We start from the raw sequence: 22,601 nt of genomic DNA on the forward strand, positions 1-22,601 counted from the left end.
CTCGTAGGCAATAACGTGTAAAAATAAATTTTCTGATTCCTAAAACCTAATAAAATCCATGTAAGTCTTCCTTTCGTTCCCAATGCACATTACTGAATATAAACCAGTCAAGTTCAGGTACTTTTCTGATTTATCTGAATAGTTCTGGCGCAGCAGTTACAACAAAGATACTTACAAACTATTTTTTTTTCCTTACGAGCTCTTGCCGTTTTTAAATTGAATATTTTTTTTCAATTCGCTAAGTCACAAGAAACACCAACAACACTCATCGTAAGCATCTGACCAATCACATTCCTGAATTTTAAACCCATTTAGTATTTATTTTTAAATTGTTTTATTTTTTTTTATTTTACACCTGTTTTACGTATTCTTGCTGCTGTCCTTTTACAGCCACTTGGACAGACCGCTCTGAGACATCTGCGTTCAGTAAGCGCTGAGCCTGCTCTCAGAGCAAATTGCCTCTTTTACATAGCAGCCCCGACACTGAGATTGTAAGTTTCTCAGATTGTAGGCTTCTACCTGGCTCGTGTAAATGTTATTCAAGCTCCTCAGTAATAGATGTCTATTATGTAATGAAATGCACCTGAAAGCAAACGCTGGGTCTGTTTCCTTTCCAGCTCAAGTCCAATAGCGGTTTTTTTTCAAGTGACATTTACAGGCATCAGACACTTTTTAATAAAACAAAAGTATCCTGAAACTCCCTAACTTTCAGGTTTGTTTAAACCTGTAATAAAAAGGGATCTGAAACTTCCAGGATTTCATTCTCTGATGTAGCTGTCTTTCAAGTCGGACGTGATGTTTCGCAGATGTGTTCAAGGGTATTCGCTGTGTGAGCTCCTCACTGCGTGTCCTGTACTGCTCTTTCATTTAGATTATCTATGTGGTGTACAGACAGAACCCAACCGCATGGTGAGAATTCCGGATTCAGCACCAGCAGAACCTGAAAAACTAAGAGCTGATCCCGACGTGATTTGAACACTCAGCCTTCAGATCGGTAGTCAGACGCGCTACCGCTGCGCCACGAGGTCACACCGATCCTCCCCCTTTTAAACCCCCAGAGGAGAAAAATCAGCGTCGCGAAAATTTTTTTTTTCATTCTCTCCTGTGAGGAGCACCGCTCTTCTGAAGAGAGTATCTTCTTCCCAGACCACATTTCATTCTTCCTGCGCAGCCCTTGTGCAGGTGTTGTTCTCGATAACAGATCCAGGAACACTGATTGTTATTCTATTTGTTTTTGAATTAAGTACCCCATGGTGCAATGGTAGCACGTCTGACTCTAAATCCCGAAATTAAGTTTTCAAAGTACATGGGAGTCAACTGATATTGATCAGGTTCTTCTGTTGCTGCTGAACCCACAGTCTTCACCTTAAAGTCAGATTCCCTAAGCCTGCTGACCTTTTATGTCCCATCCCTTCTCGTAAAAACTCGTATTTTCACAGGGTACCCTTCAGAAAACGCAGTATAGAATGTAAAAAACTCCAGTAGTAAAAATTTTACGGAGTGTATCACTTTCACTGAGACCGAGGAGTGTTAAGCTGTTTATGAGTCTTTGTGGCTCGGCTGTTAACCAAAAGGGTGGTGGTTTGAGCCTTCCCAGGGACGCTATGAGCCTTTTAATGTACACACCCTCCTCACTTCATTTCTCCATGGCCGGTCTTGTACCGCATTCAAATACTGCCCGTAGAAGGCAGCAGGCTCGTAAACATAGCTCACTGTGTATATAATGAAAAAGCGAAGGTTAGTTTCTTATCCGCATGTTGCAGAGCCTTACGCACCTCGTACCAACAGCTGGGGTTTGATCTCTGCACGGGCTATTAGTTGAAAGACCATTGTGTACGACGTGCAACAGATTTATTAAGCTGGCTTTTACAGATGCAGCCATTCAAAGTGTGCGTCACAGACACGTACCGCAGGTGACGTCGCTCAGTATGACGCAAGATGACGCGTGGCACCGCAGTAAGTGATTGGTTGACCGACAGGGGCACTCGTGGTCCGTTGGTCTGTCGTAGAAAGACTTACAGTAAAAACGTCTTTGCTGTGCCCGTTGTAGATATTGAATTTACCAATGAAGGGAAATCTTAGTAGCTGAGCATAAAAAGAATAGGAGCATACTGTAACGCGTGTGAAGGCCATAAACGATATTAATTTTGGAACATAAACATACAGTATATAGCTGGTCTTGGTACTTTAAAGAAAAAAATACACACCAGTATTCCATTTCTCCCTAAACATTTTAAGCTTTGAAGTCTTTAACTAACGTGATACCGGAGTCAACAAGCATACTTTTAGAATTTGATTAAAAGGGAATATAATATGGAATCGCGTATCTAAGGAATTTAATAATGGTATTCGTGTGCTGCGACAGGGCTGTGTAGGGCTGTTTCGCCTGCCTGTTCATGCGAGCTGTGTTGTAGCCGACTGGTCTAGGTGCGTGCCTAGCAACTGGTAGGTTGTGTGTTCAAATCCAGCTGGTACCGGACTTTTCTTTTAACAAACATTTCTTCGAAAAAATAGAATAGCGATATTATGGACAATCAATTGACTTTTATATTTCAAAATATCGCAACATGATCGATATTTGCGATATTTTGAACATATCTTCCCTTCTGACAGCGGTTCCTCCTTCTATTGTGTGTGTGTGTGCAACAGAGTAAATTTTTATAGAGAAATGGAGGCTGGACAGTATGCGTTACAATATAAACATTTATATTGATTTAAATCGTGTTCTGATTTAAATCGCAAACGCGTGTTTAATTATGTGTTTTTTAATCATAATCAGGCTAATGCATTTCTACATTTTCTGTATGAACCAGCTTAGAGGTTCATACAGAAAGACAGCTTGTGTTTAAATTGAGTGTAAGGTAATTTATGCTTCTAAAGTCATGGTCAGCATTTATTATCGTACTGTGCTGTAAACTTTTTCTGTGCCTAGTCACATTATTTTATAGCGTTTTTATTGCGTTATTAAATCTGGTGGCGCTGTGTGTTACAGTAGTTTCGTGACTCCCATGTCACATGGTCTGTGATTGAATCCCATAGAACTATGACTTTATTTTTTAACAAACATTTCTTTGAAAAAAATGAAACGTTTCCCTTGGTCAGAGATTAAATAAAACCTCACTCGCACCAAACAAATTTATATTTCTAAATATCACAAAATACGTTCATTGTCTTCCAATCGAGTCGAGTTGACATTGGAAGCCTGCCACACCCGGACTCTTAAACCAACGCATTAGCACGTCAAAGCCCATCGAGGGTATTGAGCCAGTATTGGCTTTAGTATTCCCCCCCTCTCCCCTCAATTCAATTCAATTCAAGGTGTTTTATTTGCATGACAGATGGGTACAAGCAGTGTTGGGTATGTATATTGTAACGCTTACGGCAGACAGGCACTGTGTAAGAGCCGGCGCACCAGAGCAGCGCACCGAGGGAGCGTCTGCATTTCTAACTTAGTTTTTAAAATTAGTCAAGCAATATGAAGCATCCCCTTTTACTTTGTGCCTGAGCATAAAAAGAATAGGAGCATACTGCAACGCGTGTGAAGTCCATAAACGATATTAATTTTGGAACTTAAACATACAGTATATGGCTGGTATCGGTACTTTAAAGAAAACATACACACCAGTATTCCATTTCTCCCTAAACATTTTAAGCATCGAAGTCTTTAACTACCGCGATACCGGAGTCAACAAGCATACTTTTAGAATTTGATTAAAAGGGAATATAATATGGAATCGCGTATCTCAAGAAATTAATAACGATATAATTATATTCATGTTGCAAAAGAACTGCAACGGACATAAAAACTCCCTTGCTTTTAATAGAGCGTTCCATAATTTCTAACTACGAAAATGGCAGGTGAAAGGATTTGTAAACATATTTTGTTAAAGCAAGTCAGTTTTTTCCGCAACACATAAAAGACATTTTTCCAAGAAAGTTTAGCCTTTGTCACTAATGAAATCACTAAATAAAGACATAAATATAGAAATCTTAAGATTTGTTTTATTTAATGTTGGTAGCAGGATGAACTGTCAGAGTGTATATTTTGTCGCAGAGTTGCTGCAAGATGTTAACAGTGAAAAAGGTATTTAGAAATGAGTTATTTCAAGATGAAAATTTTCAGAATAATTGCAAATCTAGCAGGATAGAGAAAGCACAGAAAACTGGCAGTTAGATTGATCAGATTAGTATGAAAAGTCATTTAGCAAAGGGAATTAGAAGAGTGACAAACTAGTATACTTTAGATCTTTTTTTTCTGAACCAGGGACAATCTGATCATGTTTCCCTATAACAATCATAAAAAACTTTATTTGATATATCACCATTAAAGGTGGCATCTCAAAGCAATACAGTAGATGTAAAAACAGATAAAAGGACCACAGATTACAAAGTAAATGCATATAAGAAAGACAAGCAGGTAGAGGTGCTACCAAAATTAGAAAATGAAGCAGATACAGACACTAAGTCTTCTGAAAAGAAAGGTTCTGAGGTTAGATTTAAACTGGCCCTGGTGTGTGTGTGTGTGTGTTTGTGTCTGTCCTGTGATGGACTGGCGCTATGTCCAGGGTGTATTCTGCCTTGTGTCCGTCGCTTCATTCATGTGCATCCAACACACAGTTCAACGCTAGCAACTACACAAAATCTAAAATATGAGCTCTACTTGCCACTTACAGTACCAACAGTACCAGCTAACTTTAGTAGTGACATTTTCATGGATCTTTTTAACAATAAAATTTACAACATCAGACTTCAGACACAATTAAACAGGCCTCAAAAAAGTCTGGTACAAACATTTTCAGCATGGAATAAACCGTTACTTTAATGGTATAAACCTTAAATGGATTCATATTCTCAATAAGATTTGGTGCTCAGTAACATGACTTAGAAAATGACAGAAGACATACGTATCATGCTTATCCTTCTATTTTTCATAATCGTAAACTCCTTAAGGCAGTTACATTTTCTCTGTTCTGACCTGGAGTTACAGAGAAATTTAAATTCTAATAAGAGATTTGTAATGAGGAAAGTCATACCAATCACTCATACAGTACCAGGATTTGCAATTACAATACAAATACTTTCTTTCTGTATGTGTTTATTTTGCAGTTTGAGTCTATGGCATTCCTTTGGGGGTCTATACTCCAAGGCATGACTTTTTTATGTATAAACATCAGTATTTACTGCTATTAATTACTGTACGATTTATAGTTGAAATCTGAGCCTAGATATAAAGTTAGATATAAAGTTAAAATCTCGACAAAGCAATGTAGGAAATACAGAGAAAATAAATCCTTTCTGACATCTAAAATCAGTTTCGATCAAGGTCTCTAAAACGAACAAGAAAAAGAAGATTTTCGGAGGGCAATTACGCTGTGTTTATATAGAATAGGTGATTTATGAGCAATCTAATTTCTTGTTCGTTTAAAACAGTGAAATGTCAGCTGTAAAAGATCGCACCAGAAACAGCACTCTCTCTGCCTGTCATAGACGTTCAGGAAAGGCTGAATGAAGTCATGTCAAGTACAATAATTCGGAGATCAATAATACCAGTTGTAGGACAGTATATAAGGAGGATAAGGATTTTGAAGTTGACTCGAAATCTGATAGGTAACCAGTGCAAGGACTTGAAAACAGGTGTAATGCATCCCTGATAGGATTCTTGCTGTCATATTCTGAACATATTGAAGATTGCTCAGTGTGGATTTAATTTCCCCAGTGAACAGGATGTGCATTTATTAATTCTAGAAAAAAAGCCTTTCTTGATTTCTCTAGTTCTTAGTTTCTCTAGTTCCCTTTAAAATAAACTATTATTCCACAATGCAGAGTATTACATGGCCAGTATTTACACATGATATTTGTGATTTAAAGAAATTAACACAAGCAGCTTTTGGAGATTTAAGTGTTGGCTGAGTTATTGCAGGATAAAAGACTAGAGATGTTGGCAAGAAGAAGATAGTTTGGGGAAAGCTGAGGAATACACTTATAACAAGAACACTTCCTAATGGGGTTAGGCATACTTTTGATGAAGATGATGAAGTTAACAGACTATATGTTTACATAGATACTGAAATAAGGATTGTATTTTAGATTATGTGTAGTTGCTGGCATTGAACTGTGTGTTGGATGCACATGAACTGAAGGAATGGGCAAACATAGCTGATGCGGATCCACAGAGCCAGCATATTAAGATGTTTATAATTAGAGGCAATTTGTTTAAATAACTAGGTATGGATACTGATGTGCAAGAGAGGTGGAAAGGCTGTTTCCTTAAGCCAGCAGTATAAAATATTTTATTCTCAGTGAGATGCTGCCATTTCATAGTGGGTTTCTAACACTGTGTATAGTTCCATCCACACAGTGCCTTTACTTCCATTTCTAATCTCTTTATCCAGTACAGAGGATTTGGAGCCTATCCCAGTAAGCAACGGACACAAGGCAGAATACACCCTGGACATAGTGCCAGTCCATCACAGGACAGACAGACACAAACACACACAGACCAGGGCCAGGTTTCCCATAAACTAATTAACTTACCAGTATGTTTTGGAGTGCGAGAGGGAGTCATATCACACATATGGAGAAAAACCATGTAACCCAGAGAGAACATGTAAACCCCACACACACAGGATGGCAGGAATTGAACCTAGGACCCCAGTGCTGCAAGATAGCAATGCTAACCACTTTGCCACCATTATAAATGGATGAATATCTTAGTTATCTTTCTAGTTCACAGGTTTGCATGCATAATTTAATTTTGAAAGCCACTGAGACATCAGGTACTACTGTTGTATTTATGAAAAAGAAACAAAACAAAAAACATACTAACAACTGTGCCATCCTACTCCTTAGCTAATACATTTTATTATTCATAAACAGTTAACATTGTTAGCAAAATATTTTGAATTATATTTAACCCTATTTTTTCTTTAGTTTTGTATTTAACTTATTATATGATAGTCAGACTTAATGTATATTTGAACAATGAAAATATATTTTTACAAGATTTTACATTAAGCACTTAAAATTAATATGGTTAATAATAGTAAACTGTAACATGCTGTAACAAGATCGGTTAAACAGCGAAGAAAATGCTTTCAGAGAAAATGTTTCAGGTGTGAAGAACATAGATCTCCAATGCAATTTCAACCAAACCTGTTCCCACACACCCTGCCCCCACTACCATTAGAATATACACAAAGCACTCAAATCTTTCGAGCTAATGATCAGGTGACCCGAGAGAGAGCGAGAGAAACACCAAGGGGTGCGGAACCAGGGAACTATTTACATGGAAAACGGGCGATCTCCCCAGACTGTCCGCCCGTTTCACTGTTACCTGGATACCTCTTTATTTAGAACTCACTAACACTGATTTTTAGTTTAGAAGGATTCAAGTAGGGTTTTAGATGAAAGGCAGCGACCTTAATCAAGCCCAAATCACAATTGAACCCATTCAGAGCTTACATTACATTTTAGCGTTTCATTCTGAGCAGAAGACCCTCACACCTGAAGAAGGGGGAGGTGTTTTTCGCTGGAAATCTCGCCTGCTTCTACTTTACAACCGGAGTGCTGGCTGTGACGAATTAAACCGGTATTACAGGTTTCAATCACAGACCATGTGACATGGGAGTCAGGAAACTAACACCGCGCCACCGGATTTGATAACGCTATAAAAACGCTATAAAATAATGTGACTTGGCACAGAACAAGTTTACAGCACAGTACAAAAATGCTGACCATGACTTTAGAAGCATAAATTGCCTTACACTCAATTTAAACACAAGCTGTCTTTAGCCCTCTAAGCTGGTTCATACACAAATGTAGAGATCCAGGCTCAGAACACACAGCTTCATTAGCGAATACATATGCAGGACAACTAGAGAAGACGTTTTACAGAGGATGGATTTTTAGAAACATCCCATCAGTGACATCACTGAAGTCAACTCCTAGGTACTGTAACTGTCGTGTGGATAGTTTCACAAGAATCAGACAAAGGTTTAAGCATCGCTTGTTCTAGATAAAACTGCAAAAAAAAAACAACCACCCATAATGTACTTCTTTGCGGCTCTGTTTGCCCAAATCATATATTCACAACGTGAAATCTAGAACATAATATTACGTAACCAAAATCCGCAATATGGAAACAGAACCTGTGTAATTGTTGATAGATGATGTACTCGTAACATTTTTTCAAGACGAACTACAACATTTAAAAAATGACTTGTATGTACTTGATATCTCTAATCAATCCACGGGTCCCAGCACGAAACGAAACTAAAACGCATACCGTTTCGCGCTTCTTATTAGTTGCTCAAAAGTAATTTGACCGTATGAAATGCATAATATAAACCTAGAAACATATACGTGAGTAGTACTTAAGCACTGTAGTATCTGTGTTAAGACATCAGGATGTCTTCTATCTTCTTCAGGATGAATAAAGTGGGCCTATTTATCTATCAATCATATTTAAATAACTAGTGTTCTGTACCGTGGTACCCCTAAAAGTACCACACTTGTACCATACAACAGTAGTACCTGATGTCTCAGTGGCTTTCAAAATTAAATTATGCAATAAATAACCACATGTAAGACTCTGATGCTTAAAATGTTTAGGGAGAAAGTGGAATACTGGTGTGTATTTTTTCTTTAAACTACCAATACCAGCCATATACAGTCTGTAACGTAGGGATTTCTATACGTCTTTATTTAGTGTTTACATTAGTGACAAAGGCTAAACGTTTAGCTTCAGTAACGTGTACATATCTCCCCTTTTTATAAAACGACATGGTTGAAAACTGTTCCAGAGCCACTGTTGTTTCATCAGTGAAAAGTACATCATGAAATGCCTCTCCCTGTTCAATCCACTGGAAAAAAGAAAAGGAGCATAAAGCTTCTGATGGTCATAAACGATATTCATTTAGGAGCAGCATCAGAGGTATGTTTTTAACTGCACTGCATTGGAGAGAATACCATAGTGTGTTTTTTTTTACTCCCTGGCGGAAACTGGCTTCCAGAAGAATCAGTATGGCTCAGAGATTAAATAAAACTTCACTCGCACCAAACAAATGTATATTTCTAAATATCACAACATGATCGAATTTAAGTCATTTTAATAACAATGAATAGTCACCTATGCGTTACAATATAAACATTTATATTGATTTAAATCGCGTTTAAATCACCTTTATTTAAAACCCATAAATAAAGCTGATACTGTTTAGACTTCCAATTATTTAAAACTGTATTAAAGCAGCACGATACACAATGCAACGTAAATCGCTATCTTTGTCTTCTGTGTGATAATGTTCACCTCTCTGTCCAGCAAATTTACAGGTTAAAAACAATACTGTTAGGCTGGGAAAACGATTTTTCTCCCCCCCCCCTCAAAAACCCAGTAAGTACAGTACTTACTAGTTAAAGGCTAGGCTCCCGACTACGGCGAAAGGAACCCTTCTTTCATTAGAATACAATGAACATATTTTAGCCCTGAATGAATAAATAGCAAACATGGTTTACATAAAAGACATTTTTCCAAGAAAGTTTAGCCTTTGTCACTAATGAAACCACTAAATAAAGACATAAATATAAAAATCTTAAGATTTTTAAAATGCATGACTTTGCTAAAATTTATTTGAAAATAAAAACAATTACAACCGCCAGGGGAGAGAGAGAACAGGGGAGGGATGTTGGTTTTGCATAAGGGGCGGGGCTATGGAAATTAGGTCTGTTTGGGAATGTGTAGTTACATGTTCTGGCTGTTTGTGAATTATCATTGTTGAGTATGGAGTGTTGAGGTATTGATTTTGTGTAATGCTTTATGTTGAAAATTGAGGTGGATTTTGTTTATGATAAACAGGATAAACTGGGATGGGAGGAAGGTTTGGTTTTGCATAAGGGGCGGGATTATGATAATTGGAGGACTTTGCGAGAGTAAAATGGTTTGATATATTTGATTTTGTATTGTGGTTGTTATCTATGTTTTTGGTTGGTATTATGTTTATATGGTTGTTTTTGTTGGTTGGTTGTTATTATGGTTATTAATAATACGATCTATAGTTGAAATCTGAGCCTAAATAAAAAGAAAAAGCAAGTGATTAGGTTTATGAGCAATCTAATTACTTATTCGTTTAAAACGCTATATAAAATAAAGTTTATTATTAATTTGCTGCACAGAGCGGTGAATATTATTATGCATAAGACAAAGATAACGATCCTGATCAGTTTAGAAATCTGTGTACGCTGTAAGGTTTTTACTTCTTAAACTTTTAAAATACACGTTTTGAATAGAAAGAAATCCTCTTCCTGTTACAGTATGTATAGCAAACTAGCACGTCTTTTTTCTCCAATCAGAGGGGTGTCAGATGGTGTCAGCCAATCACCATTCTGCGTTGGGTAGCAACGGGTGACTGTTCTCAGGCGGAAGATGTAAACAGCTTAATGTTCGTGTTAAATAATTTTTTAAAATTCAATTAAACGGGCACAGTTAAGACATTAAATATACATATACATACTGTATACAGTACAGTTTGCATACGGTAATATGTTACGCGATTAAAAAATAAATAAATAAAACTGGAAGGTTCAGCACCAGCTGGATTCGAGCACACAACCTGCCCGTTGGCAGGCACGCACCTAGACCAGTCGGCTACAGTCAGCTCGCATGAGCAGGCAGGCGAAACAGCCCTACACAGCCCTGCCGCAGTACACGGATATAATCATACCGTTATTAAATTCTTGAGATACGCGATTCCATATTATATTCCCTTTTAATCAAATTCTAAAAGTATGCTTGTTGACTCCGGTATCACGTTAGTTAAAGACTTCGAAGCTTACAATGTTTAGGGAGAAATGGAATACCGGTGTGTATTTTTCCTTGTGATATTTTAAGCTCTAGTTGAATGATAGGTGTCGCATTTTAAATCATTTTCGTAGTTAGAAATTATGAAACGCCCTGTTAAAAGCAAGGAAGTTTTTATGCCCGTTGAAGTAAAACAAAATGCCTGACAAAGTATGGTTTGGACAGATTCCAAGTGCTTGTACAAATGTGCTAAAGAAATTATACTTTGAGTATACAGCTTGTCCAAAGTCATCCATTATTAATACTATTAGTAATATCTTCGGTAAAGGCTTTGATGCATAAATATTTCTGATAAAGGTAGGTTGTGTACTTTTGTCCAACTGAGCAATCTTGCTTTCATAAAATATACCAACATTTTAATGACTGAAGATTAACATGCTGTAATACACTGTTCAAAATTAAAGGCTCAAATGCTGTACATGAGAGGTTAAGCTCCCCCTGGCGGTTTTACAAGGTGACGCCGGATAGTTTCCGGCAGAGCGTCAAATGACGCGCGATTAACCACGTCACACTGCGTGACACTGCGTGATGCCGCGACACGCCCACCGGGGTATGCCGCAAAATAACGCACGCATTTTGAATGGCTGCATCTGTATGTTTCACACTATATTGCGATCTTGAAACCAAAATTATTAGAAGGAAAGCTTTTTTACACTGACGTTACTCCTTTTAATATAACCCAGATTGTGAAAACAACTCCGCCCTGTCAAAAGAAAATGTTACACAAAAGTTGGAAAGCACACTCTCAATCCATCTGTATATTTGATTTCCACGATCCGTTCAAGGCTGCTTAGTGCTTCGCAAGCAAATCATTTCAGGGAAGAAACTCAGTTTAGTGAACTACTGTTGTATTTTCACTCATTGAATTTGATCGTTGTACTCTCTTTGCATTCTCAGCAATAATATTTCAAAATTACAGTTCGGATGTATTGGAAAACTTCACAAGCATTATTAGGTTAGTATTGTAAAATTGTATTTTAATATCTTGGTTTATTTACCTTCATTTTATTATAGATATAACCATAAATGTTGTTAAGCATATTGTACTTTTGTCGTACTTTTTAAAACATTTAAGCTGAGGACTACATGCAAGACATCTGTAAACGAAGATATAATTACAATAAAATTGGCAATTAACAGAAAACCACAATTTGTATAATATTTTTCATTGATATCGATGATCAGTTGAAGGATTTGAAGAAACTATCAAAGAAACAGCAGATGATTTTGGTTTTGAACCCATCTTTACACCTCAATAATCCATTTGTCCTCGAAAAAAGAAAAGACAGGCATATTTTGAGTCTCATAATTATCCTCTTCTTGATCCAAAAGAAACGTATACATTTGATTGCTTCTGTAGTATTTTGGATTTTCTTACAAAGATCTCACAAAGTATTACCAGGATCTATATTTAGCTTTCGGTAGCGATAACACTGCTGATATTGATTGAGTAAAAATCTATGATGTATTGACAGCTTTATCTGAAGCGAGAAGTCCTCGAACGCCGCTTATGAAGTGTTGGGATTCATACCAAGAAATACTTTTTGTTTTCCCACCCAAAATGCTGCTATTGCATTACACATTATATGAATATTACCAGTTTTGGTAGATTCTGGGTGCGATTTTCCAAAACTGAAACTACAAAATTATTTAAGATGAACCATGTCCGAAAATTGTAAATCATGACTAATATTAATATCAACTGAAATTACTACAGAAAAAAAGATTTAACCGAAATATTCATAAGGCTATGCAAGCCTAAAAGTAGAACAATTAAATTCATATAACTTTTATTTATTTTTTTTTTAAATGGGCTCACACACCTGAAGACACTAACGTTTCTCTCCGTTAGAGTATGTGAATAACAGTTTAACCCAAAATGTTTGTAATTGTGATTTTGTTCAAATGCAATAAATCGTCTATCAGCAGTAAGAAATTATTAAGAAAGTAAGAAATTGTTTTATTTCATAAACTGTAAGACGTGAAGAGAGTTTACAATTCGTATCCTTCATTTTGTCTTTTAACTTAAGCGTTCAGGATCCAAGCCCGTGTGTGGACGGTTGTGTTTCTTGAATCTCTTGTAATCATCAAAAGTCGTTGTTTAGTCCTTCAGTTTTTTCTCGAGTTGTACCATGGATATTTTATACGATGCAGCTTTCAGCTCAGTGTGGAGTGCAGAAGGAGGACTCGCTCGCTGAACGATCTCTCAAGAAATCCCGGGTGAGATTCAACCGGTGGCTTCTTCAACAGCCACGACAAGTCTGAGGACTTCCTCTGAATTTCCTGAATATGACGTTAAATTAGTTCGAATAATTTGGTAGTTAACACAACTAAACGCTTTGGAGGTATATTTAAAACAGCAGAGCAAGACTTCAGGCACTTCGAGTATGCATGAAATTAATTGTGTAAACCTGGATCTATATGAACAAGAGTTCTCTTGTTCATAATATCTTTTTATATTTGTTAATTGAATATATCAATTGAGTATATCTGTTATATTTTTGAATGGGATGGGACTGTACACTGGTGGTTCCCAGGGGAAAACGGGGTTATTGAGCCATTGGACATTCAAATAGTATATGTTGTGTGGGCGAATGTAACCGTGTGAGAAAGTAAAAAAATCGTCTTAAATGATCAAAGAATAAGTTGGGTGGGTGAATGTAACTGTGCTCTAACAATCCTCTTAGATGAAGCGCTACAGATGCAGCCCCTGAAAGTGTATTCGACTTACCTGTATAGTACTGCTGACACAAATGTAGCCTCTACATCAGACAGAAAAGGCAATGTGTTTGCTTAATCGCGTGAAGGATCTCCTTGTGAATCTGTCTCATTCACCAATGGAAATAGAAGCCATTACAATACGATACATGTTCACCTTCAACCCCACAGCTGCCGGACGTGCTTGTTTTGGGACTATTTGCAATGAGTATCGCATTAGTAGGTATGTGTCCTTAAAAATGTAAGGGACATTCAGTTAACGGGACAGAGACAAAGTAATAATCCTATTTTAACGTGTCCTGCATTTTAACTTACTGAACAGATAAATTGAAATGTGCTGATTTAGAGCCCCTGCAGTTTATGCAAATAAGAACCACAACAATACTCCTGAGCCCTGAGCACCACACTGAGCACACGATCAGCTAGGCTCTCACTTGTTCAGCATGACTTCCTGTTGCGGTTGAGCTCAGAGCTGGAGATGATCTCCATATTCTACCACACTAACTAGTCCTAAATGTAGCACACAGTGCACACTTTTTTTAAACAATTTAAAGTATTACACAAAGGCTGTAAAGCACACTCTGAATCGATCCGAATATTTGATTTCCGCGATCTGTTTAGGCAACAACAGACAACGTGGCGCTTCTCCAGCAAAGCATTTCTCAGTTTTGTGAACTACTGGTGCTTTTAACAAAGTGATGTAAGGAGCTTGTCAGGATAGCCGAGTGGTCTAAGGTGTCACACTCAAAGACTCCTGTCTTTCCAATGCTTGGGTGTTCTGGTCTCTGAGTAGCAGTGTGGGTTCAAATCCCACTCCTGACAGCTGCTCTCTCTTCCCTCTCTTGCATTTTTCCCGTCTTGTTGTGCCCACTGACAATGACAGGAAGAGGAAAATGGAGAAACCAGTTTGAGGGCACATGATGGGCAGGGAAATGTTTCGTGAACACTTACACGTTATTAGCAGAAAGTCAAATAGGCTTCGATTTCTGCCTTAAAAACTGTTTGGGGTGCCTGTAATCGAGTAAAGATTTACGGCCAAGCTATGCATTAAAAGGTGAAAGACCGAAATATAAATCCAGAAGAAGATTTATTAAAACGCGCGTGTCCTCCCTCCATTATGACCTTCATACACTCCTCTTAACATTAAGCACTCCTCTTAACTCTTAGCAGAACATTAAAGCTTCACAGACAGAAGCAGTACGCCAGCACAACCGACATTAAAACACAGTACGATTTGCACTGACTGGAAAGTGATCTCAGCAGACGTTGTTCCCTGCATAACGCTAAAGGTGGCAAAGCGCATTTGGGTTGAGAGGACGCAATACAGCTTTTGTTTCCTGCCTTGATGTCAAGCTGACAAAGTATCTCTAAAAACTTTGCTTAGGTTCTCAAGAGACTGTCAAAACAAAATTCCACTGATTGCTTTCCAAGTCAGAAGAAAAAGGGTCACAGAAGCATCTGGCAGCGGTGGGATTCAAACCCACACCCCCAAAGAGACTGGAGCCTTAAGCTAGCACTTTATATAAAATATTCTTTACTCAGCAGCTTATTAAAAACAGCTCCCATGATGTTCAAACCGACACTGACACAGCTTTGTGTTCTGAAACTCTTTTTCTCGTGCTTTTATTTAATGTGGCACAATGCACTGGGATAGAGGTATTCTGTTCACAAACTAATAGCTTTTAAACCACAGCACCCACAATGCTGCAAGTAAGTGTTTTGCACACTAAGCAGGTCCTCTGACTTTTCCCAGCTTTGTTTTGGGTTGTGGAACCTTTATTTTTTTATGATTTTTTGAAGAGAACACTACAGGTAATACACTGGGACAGGTGGGTCGTCTTCATGGCTCAATAGCATTTCAAATACAACAGCCACACTGCTGAAACCAAGTGTTTTACACACCAGACAGGCCCCCAAACCGTTTTTATGATTTTCTGAAGGTTGACTGCTGAGGATAGGGATCCAATGCGGTGCCCTTGGTAGGGTTGGCGCGAGACGCAGGCGTAGTTGGAGTAAACAGGCAGGGGTCCGAGTCCGGGAAGGCGTAGTACAGGCGTAGGCACAGAATCGACAGGCGAAGGCGTAGTTGAGGGACTGGCAGGGGTCGGAGTCCGGGAAGGCGTAGAAGTTGCATCGGTGTGGATTCAGAAGGCAGAGGCGTAAACGAAGAGACAGGCTGGGGTCAGGATCAGAGAAAGCTTAAAACAGGCGAAGGTACAAAATCGAGTGGCTAAAGCGGTAGTCGGAAAAGCGGAGTCGAGGTCCAGGGGAGAAGTCGTAGTAAGGCAAAGGCGTAGTTAGTAGGTAAGCTCCGGGAGAGAATCTCAATCGTGAGCAATGACCGGGGGACAGATGAGGGTTTAAGTAGACGACTGATTGATGTGTGCACGTTTGGTATGGGGAGAGCTCGTGGGAATGCGGGAGCGCTTGCCTGCGTGAGGGAGATTCGTGACAGAACCAACAGAATCAACCTGAACTCATAGAAAAACAAGAATGCCCCCGAAACACCTGCACCCCCCTCCTGGACCACTCTGGTATCAACACCCCCAAACCCATCCATACCAGCTAACAAGACTCAGAATCGGTGCAACCCTTCAACCTGGACCAAGAGCAGGATGGGACAAGAACCTGAACCACACTACGTACACAAGTTTGTATTTTTTGGCTGAAGATGAAAATGTCTAACATAGATTGTTTTGGTTCTAGCAAACAATAATAATAGTTGTTAAAATCCAAACACACATAATGAGATCACTCTCTGTCAGTATGTGTAATATTCTGGGTCTGGGCTCCTCTGTATTTGGGCTAAAGAGAGTTCAACAACATTATTAAATGCACTGACATCATAATCTGACAAGAGACATTGTTTAGGGGAGACTTGACCACCCACTGTCCCCCTGGTATCGTGAAGCTCATTGTCCTTTAGCTTACCAAAACCAGAATCACTTGGGTTCATCAATCATTTGATAATTTTTCAGCATGGAATAAACCTATTACTTGTTCCTTGGAGACAATCTGCTGATAAGATATGATCACTATATTGACCATATACAAATTCTTGCATAAGGAATTCATATTTTGCATACACCGATCCCCCCGGAGTCCCAAGTGATTCTGGTTTTGGTGAACAGAATACCGCTATCCCAGTGCATTGTGCCACATTAAATAAAAGCACGAGAAAAAGAGTTTCAGAACACCTAGCTGTGTCAGTGTCGGTTTGAACATCATGGGAGCTGTTTTTAATAAGCTGCTGAGTAAAGAATATTTTAATCTTCCTGCTGTCAGTAGTATTGTGAATATAGTTGACCCTTACCTGAATGAAAACAGGACGTAAAGGAAGGGTTTCAGAAATCAAACAAAACTTTATTCCCGTGCTTACAGTCTGGGTAATTGGAGACTGCGCTGTTCTGTTTCGTATGGTCATATACGGGTTTTTCGCACGAAGCCGTATTGAACAGTATTTCTCGCGTTGTGAACGTGTGCACACAGCGGTACCCCGGGTTCCAGTTAGTGCGTAATTACGCATCGATGAAAAGCCGGAGGTTTAAAAAAAGATAATTAGCTCACTGATAGTTTGGTGTAAAGGCTGTGGAAATATCCACAAGTCGTGGTCTTTAAAATGCATTTGGTTTGAAGGCGTTCTGTGCTTCCATTGCGAAGATATCGACAAAAGAATATTCGTGCTTGGTCAAAAAAATGTCATAAAAACGAAAAAATAAAGGCTGAGAAAGCATTCACAATGTATTTTATACACAAAGGTAGTATTCTCGCAACTCTAAGAGGTTTCGTGTAAACGCTACAGGCGTGCCAAAATCGTTTTCGAACTTCAAGCTAACTTTACCCCGGTAAAGTGAATTTCCAGAACGCCATATTAAAGTCTCCCATCCGTTCGTTTCAAATACATGAATTAGATGAGTTCGGGTACTTTTCTGATGTATTTTAATAGTTTGGCACTGTGCCTTGTTAAATATGTCACAAGCAAAGTTTATCAACTTCACTTTCATGCGAGGTTTTGCGTGGATACAAAAACATTATATGATATCTATAACACACGTGAAGAGTGAATCTGAATTAATCAGAATGCCTCGCTGCACCAGAATTGTCAGAATACGTATTTTAAAAATACATGTGGTGCATCTGAAGACAGAATAAAACCCAGAAAAGGACGACAGACCATTAAACTGTCTGGTGATATTGCTGCATGGGGCGCAAGATCACAATAGAACACGTTATTGTAAAAAATGTTAACATTCGTGAATGAGAATTTTTTTTATTGTACCAAATGTCCGTTAAATAATGAATGACGTTTTTCAGACCATAAACACTATTATATGAAAAAAAAACATTTACTATATATGCATTTAACTTGCTTTTTTAAAAAACATTACAATACGGTAGATGAAAATTGTTGTTCACGCTCTTGTATTAAATATACTCTAGTCATGTGTCAGAAATAAAGTGTATAAAATTTGCTAAATCAAACAAAACACAAGCGCTACGAAAAAGAAAAAATGTGTTAATCCTGCAATTTTATCTCGTTGAAACGTTTTTTTTTTCTCTGTGGCACTAACGGGCTAACGGTTAGGATTCCTGGTTTCCTGATTACATAGAAATGTGTCTCTCTTGCCTTACGATGTCCAAATGATCAGTTCAGTGTAGAAAAGAGCAACGTAAAACCCCGTCAGGCGTGCGAAACGTATAAATAAAAGAGATCGCTTTGTTTCTGCCCGCTTTCTCACTGAAGCCCTTTGGTGTGTTAATAGAAGGTTATAACCGCTACACTGCGCGATGTGGGGAGGGGTGACTTGCAAGCAGAGTTGACCTTTGAGAAAGGACTCGTCTCGGGAATATATTTCCACATTTTGAAGAGATTTTCTCCATTTCTGTAGCCTGATTTCCACTATTGCTAGAGAGCTGTAGAATCTGGAATCACCTATCCAGCTCTGGGAACAGTGTGTAGATGACAGGTTTGTGACTTTCTCATGAGCACGGTATATGAATCCATCAGATTAAAGAGACTGTGAGCATTTGAATAAAATTAACGATAGTCTGTCCCAGCTTGCCGCGATGGTATAGTGGTCAGTACTTTGTGCTGTGACCGCAATACCCGCGCTTTGAATCCGGGTGACAGCAGCCCAAGACAAGAGAGTTTCCTTCGTCTATGTTATTTCAGTGAAGGGGGGCATGCGTGTACAGCGAACGATCATCGAGTTGATGTGTTGCCCCATATAAGTAATGTGAACCAACACTGCTTTACAAAGGAGCACGGTCTGATCTTATAGTTGATAATCTGGAGACCAGACCGACCTCTTCTCTGACGAGAAGAAAATGACAGGAGCCGCAGTATTTAATATAAATAAGAAAATAATTTTCTGTGGCGCAACTAGTACCAAACACTTAATCTCGGGGTTGTGAATTCGAGCTCCACGCTGGTAAGAAATCATATAGGTTATGATAAATTTAAAAAGTAATATTATAAAACTTTCCCGATACCAGTTTGCAGGTGACATGTTCTTTATAAAAATAATCTTTAGTATGGGATCAATAACCGCGCCAGAACAAATATCGGAAAGAAATCGCCTGTAACTAAGGAATTTAAGTGAAGTAGAGACATAATCAGAAAACCTACATATAGGAAATGTTAGTTACTTTGTATGTGCTTTAGCGTTTTCTTTTATATACCGAAAAAAAAGTTCAAGGCGTTCTAGTCGCTGTACTCCTCGTAGATAATCTCAACGAAATCACAATACAGTACAGGACACGCAGTGAGGAGCTCACGCAACGAATAGTCTTGAACATGCCAAGCGTAAAGGCACACTGCACATCTGCGAAATATCACATCCTAGTTAAGTTACAGATTATAGACTGAAAGCTAGGAAGTCTCAGATCACTGTTTTTATTAAAGGTTCAAGCAAACCCGAATACCTTTGCAAGAGACATTTCAGAATCTCAGTTAAATCCAGTACGATTGCTGGATCCCTCTAATTCGGCTATATCACAGATCTGCAGTCCACGATTAGAATACTTTAGGTGCGTTGTGTAAGACATACCGCCCAGAGCATTTCTAAGACAGGAAAAACATTTTCGTTACGAAATGAGATATACTGTACGTAGAGTGAAATGGTCTGGTACGAGTCCTAAGTTTGAATAGTTCAAAATAGACGAAAAGGGGTAATTACAGACTCTTTCGAAATGTAAGAACATTAAAGCTGTGCGGACCTTATCTTGATTTACCTAGTTTAATCGTTTTCAGAAAGTGTAATTGTATTATTTTATGTACCCCTGACGATTCTACTGATGTTATAAGTGCTCTTGTTTATATTGAATCTATTTTGTTGTTCAAATAAAAAGTAAAAAAAAAAACTTTCCGGATGCGGCTGCTGTAAAAATAAAATGACATCAAAGGCGTTGTACGTAGAGTTCTGAAGCCTGCTCCACAGAAGAACTAGCTGAGATGAAAAGTTCAATATTCTACTGAGAGGGCTATTCCCGTCAACTCAGTTTCTTTCTGAAACAACGTTTTTCAAGAAAAACTTACACTTACGCAAAATTTGAAATAAAATACTTGCTTAAAAGTGCAGATTATTTTTTTCCCAAAAACTGTAAAAGGAGAAAACCGACCCGTTGGAGTCTCTGTCGTACCATTGCTCAGCGCGGTCAGGTCGGGACTAAAATGATAGTAAGGTGCTGTTTCAAGCACATCTAGGCACGCCTTTCTCACTATTCCATCGTGAACATCATCTAGAGAAAAAGTGGCATGTAATGTTTAATACATTATTGACCTTATTAATAATTTGAGGGAATACAAATGCTTTGCATGTATCGAATTACAGCACGTAACAACTGACTACCTGAGTCGATATCACCGGGCAATTTCCAATAACGACCAACATCAGAAACTTCAAGAAAAATAAGATTCCATATCTTGGAATGTAGGGCGGGAGAATTCATTTATACTCCTGTTGCATCTTGAGCTAAACTTTTTTTTAAAATATGACGCAGATTTGCTCAAGATACTTGTAATCCCCTTAAAGAGAGTTTTCATGAAAACGTACATCGGCTAGCTCTCCACTGTTAATTGACAGAACTTTTGAAGAAACTGTTCTTATATAAGCAACATACAAATTACACATCTTAATGAACATGAAGGGAAATCTATGGAAGCCCGTTTCCGCCAGGGAGTAAAAAAAAAACGCGCTATGGTATCTCATTGTCTGTCCTTTTTTACTTAAAAAAGGTCTTCTTTAGCTCAGCTAATAAGACCTGGGTTCGAGCCAATGCAGTGAGGCACGAACTAGGGTGGGAGCGGCGAAGGCACAAGCCCTAGAACCCGAATCCGTTACAATAACAAAAGGACAGACAATGAAATATGGGCTATTTCGAAGTCGCAAATGTGAGATATAAAGTCGGAATTCTGAGTTGCTAAGTCGGAATTCTGACTTACTAAGTCGGAATTCTGAGATACCATAGCGTGTTTTTTTTTTACTCCCTGGCGGAAACGGGCTTCCATAGAAATCCGGGTTGTGAATAACAACTGTCACTACACACGATTGAGTTCTTGAGGCTGGCACCTAAGACCACTCAGCCATCCTGACAAGCAGTGGAGGATGCCCGTTGCTTTGTCAAAGGATTATTAACTACTACTGACAGTTCTTTTCTTATTATTACAGAAATTTCTACATTGCAAGACAATTGACGATTTAGATAAAGGTAAGTAAACCAGGCACGGACGGGGCTTGAACCCGCGCTCTTCGGTTTACGAGACCGACGCCTTACCACTTGGCCACCGCGCCCACAGTTTAATTTTCTTTCCCATCAAGACTAATATATTTTGAAAATAAATAAAAAAAATCTTTGTGCACAAATTGCAATGGCAGGAGTAAAACAAATATGATTATGATGTACAGTAATTGTTCACTTAGTGAAATACTTTTTTTGGCCCACTGAATATAGTTCTTCTGTGGAGCTGGCTTCAGACTCTGCTTATAGCGCCCGTCAAATAAAATAGATATTTTATTTTTACAGGAAGACGCATTCCGAAATGTATCTCTGCAGTTTTAGAAAAGTTTTGAATGGCATATTTTATACAACGCACAAACCGTATTCTAATTGCAGACTGCAGATCTGTGCAGCAATCGTACTACATTTCACTGTGATTCTGAAATACTTCGAGAAAAGATTCAGGTTTCCTTGAACTTTTAATAAAAAACGACTTCGCTTTCAATCTCTGATGTCACTGTAAACTCGGACGTGATGTTCCGCAGATGTGCAGTGTGCCTTCTTGTCTTATTCAAGTTTACTGGATTTTTGAAACGAAAATACAAACTGGACAGTTTCAGACAGATGAAGACTCATAAATGTCACTACAAATGACAAATTTGTAGTGTAAATCCGCCGGGCTGATTTACCTGTCTGACCATCTCTCTCCTCCCTCTTTTGCAGTGAGCACTATTTTTTCATTTTCTTCCCTTGTAGTTTCCTCGCTCTTTTACTGTCCCTTTCTCCCACGGAGAGACGGAAAACATGCCGAAATCGTTTTCACTGTGTTTGTGCAACGTCAGTGTGTGAAGGGAAAGCAATGTACGCAGCTCCAGTGGCGCAATCGGTCAGCGCGCGGTACTTATACAGCAGTGCACAGCGGAGTCATGCCGAGGTTGTGAGTTCGAGCCTCACCTGGAGCAGTGTAGCCTGCCTTTAGCTACTGAAAGCAACTGTCCACTTTAGTTACTGCTACTTATAGGTCGTCCTTAACACCTTATCTAACGGGATTGTAGCCTGTTAGGTATTTGCTGGAGACCCGGTCTAAATTAACATCAAAGGAACAGGTAAAGGTTTATTCCACGTCACACCCGAAGAAGGGTCCACGTTGTGTTTCCTTCTCTTTTCAGCGTGGAATAAACCTATACTTTTTCCTTTGCAGCTGATGCAGGTCACTACTTAATTTCCCATCAGCTGTGGACCCCCTGCTGGTCTCTACACAGATAGATGAGAGATATCTTCTTAGCCGAGAGGTCTACTGGGACTAAGG

At 38.6% G+C, this 22,601-nt stretch overlaps 3 non-coding genes across 3 annotated transcripts; 1 reads left to right on the plus strand and 2 right to left on the minus strand.

The window, feature by feature from the left end:
• Positions 1-956: 956 nt before the first annotated feature.
• trnag-acc (transfer RNA glycine (anticodon ACC)) lies at positions 957-1,028 on the minus strand. The gene has a single exon. It is a non-coding gene; the product is annotated as a tRNA-Gly (tRNA).
• Positions 1,029-21,294: 20,266 nt separating this feature from the next.
• trnat-cgu (transfer RNA threonine (anticodon CGU)) lies at positions 21,295-21,366 on the minus strand. Its single transcript has one exon. It is a non-coding gene; the product is annotated as a tRNA-Thr (tRNA).
• A 794-nt stretch (positions 21,367-22,160) lies between these two features.
• trnai-uau (transfer RNA isoleucine (anticodon UAU)) lies at positions 22,161-22,254 on the plus strand. Its single transcript has 2 exons — positions 22,161-22,198; positions 22,219-22,254. It is a non-coding gene; the product is annotated as a tRNA-Ile (tRNA).
• The last annotated feature ends 347 nt before the right edge of the window (positions 22,255-22,601 follow it).

This window comes from Atractosteus spatula, unplaced genomic scaffold (assembly GCF_055471065.1).
Source record: "Atractosteus spatula isolate fAtrSpa1 unplaced genomic scaffold, fAtrSpa1.hap1 Scaffold_144, whole genome shotgun sequence".
Taxonomy (NCBI): Eukaryota; Metazoa; Chordata; class Actinopteri; order Semionotiformes; family Lepisosteidae; genus Atractosteus; species Atractosteus spatula.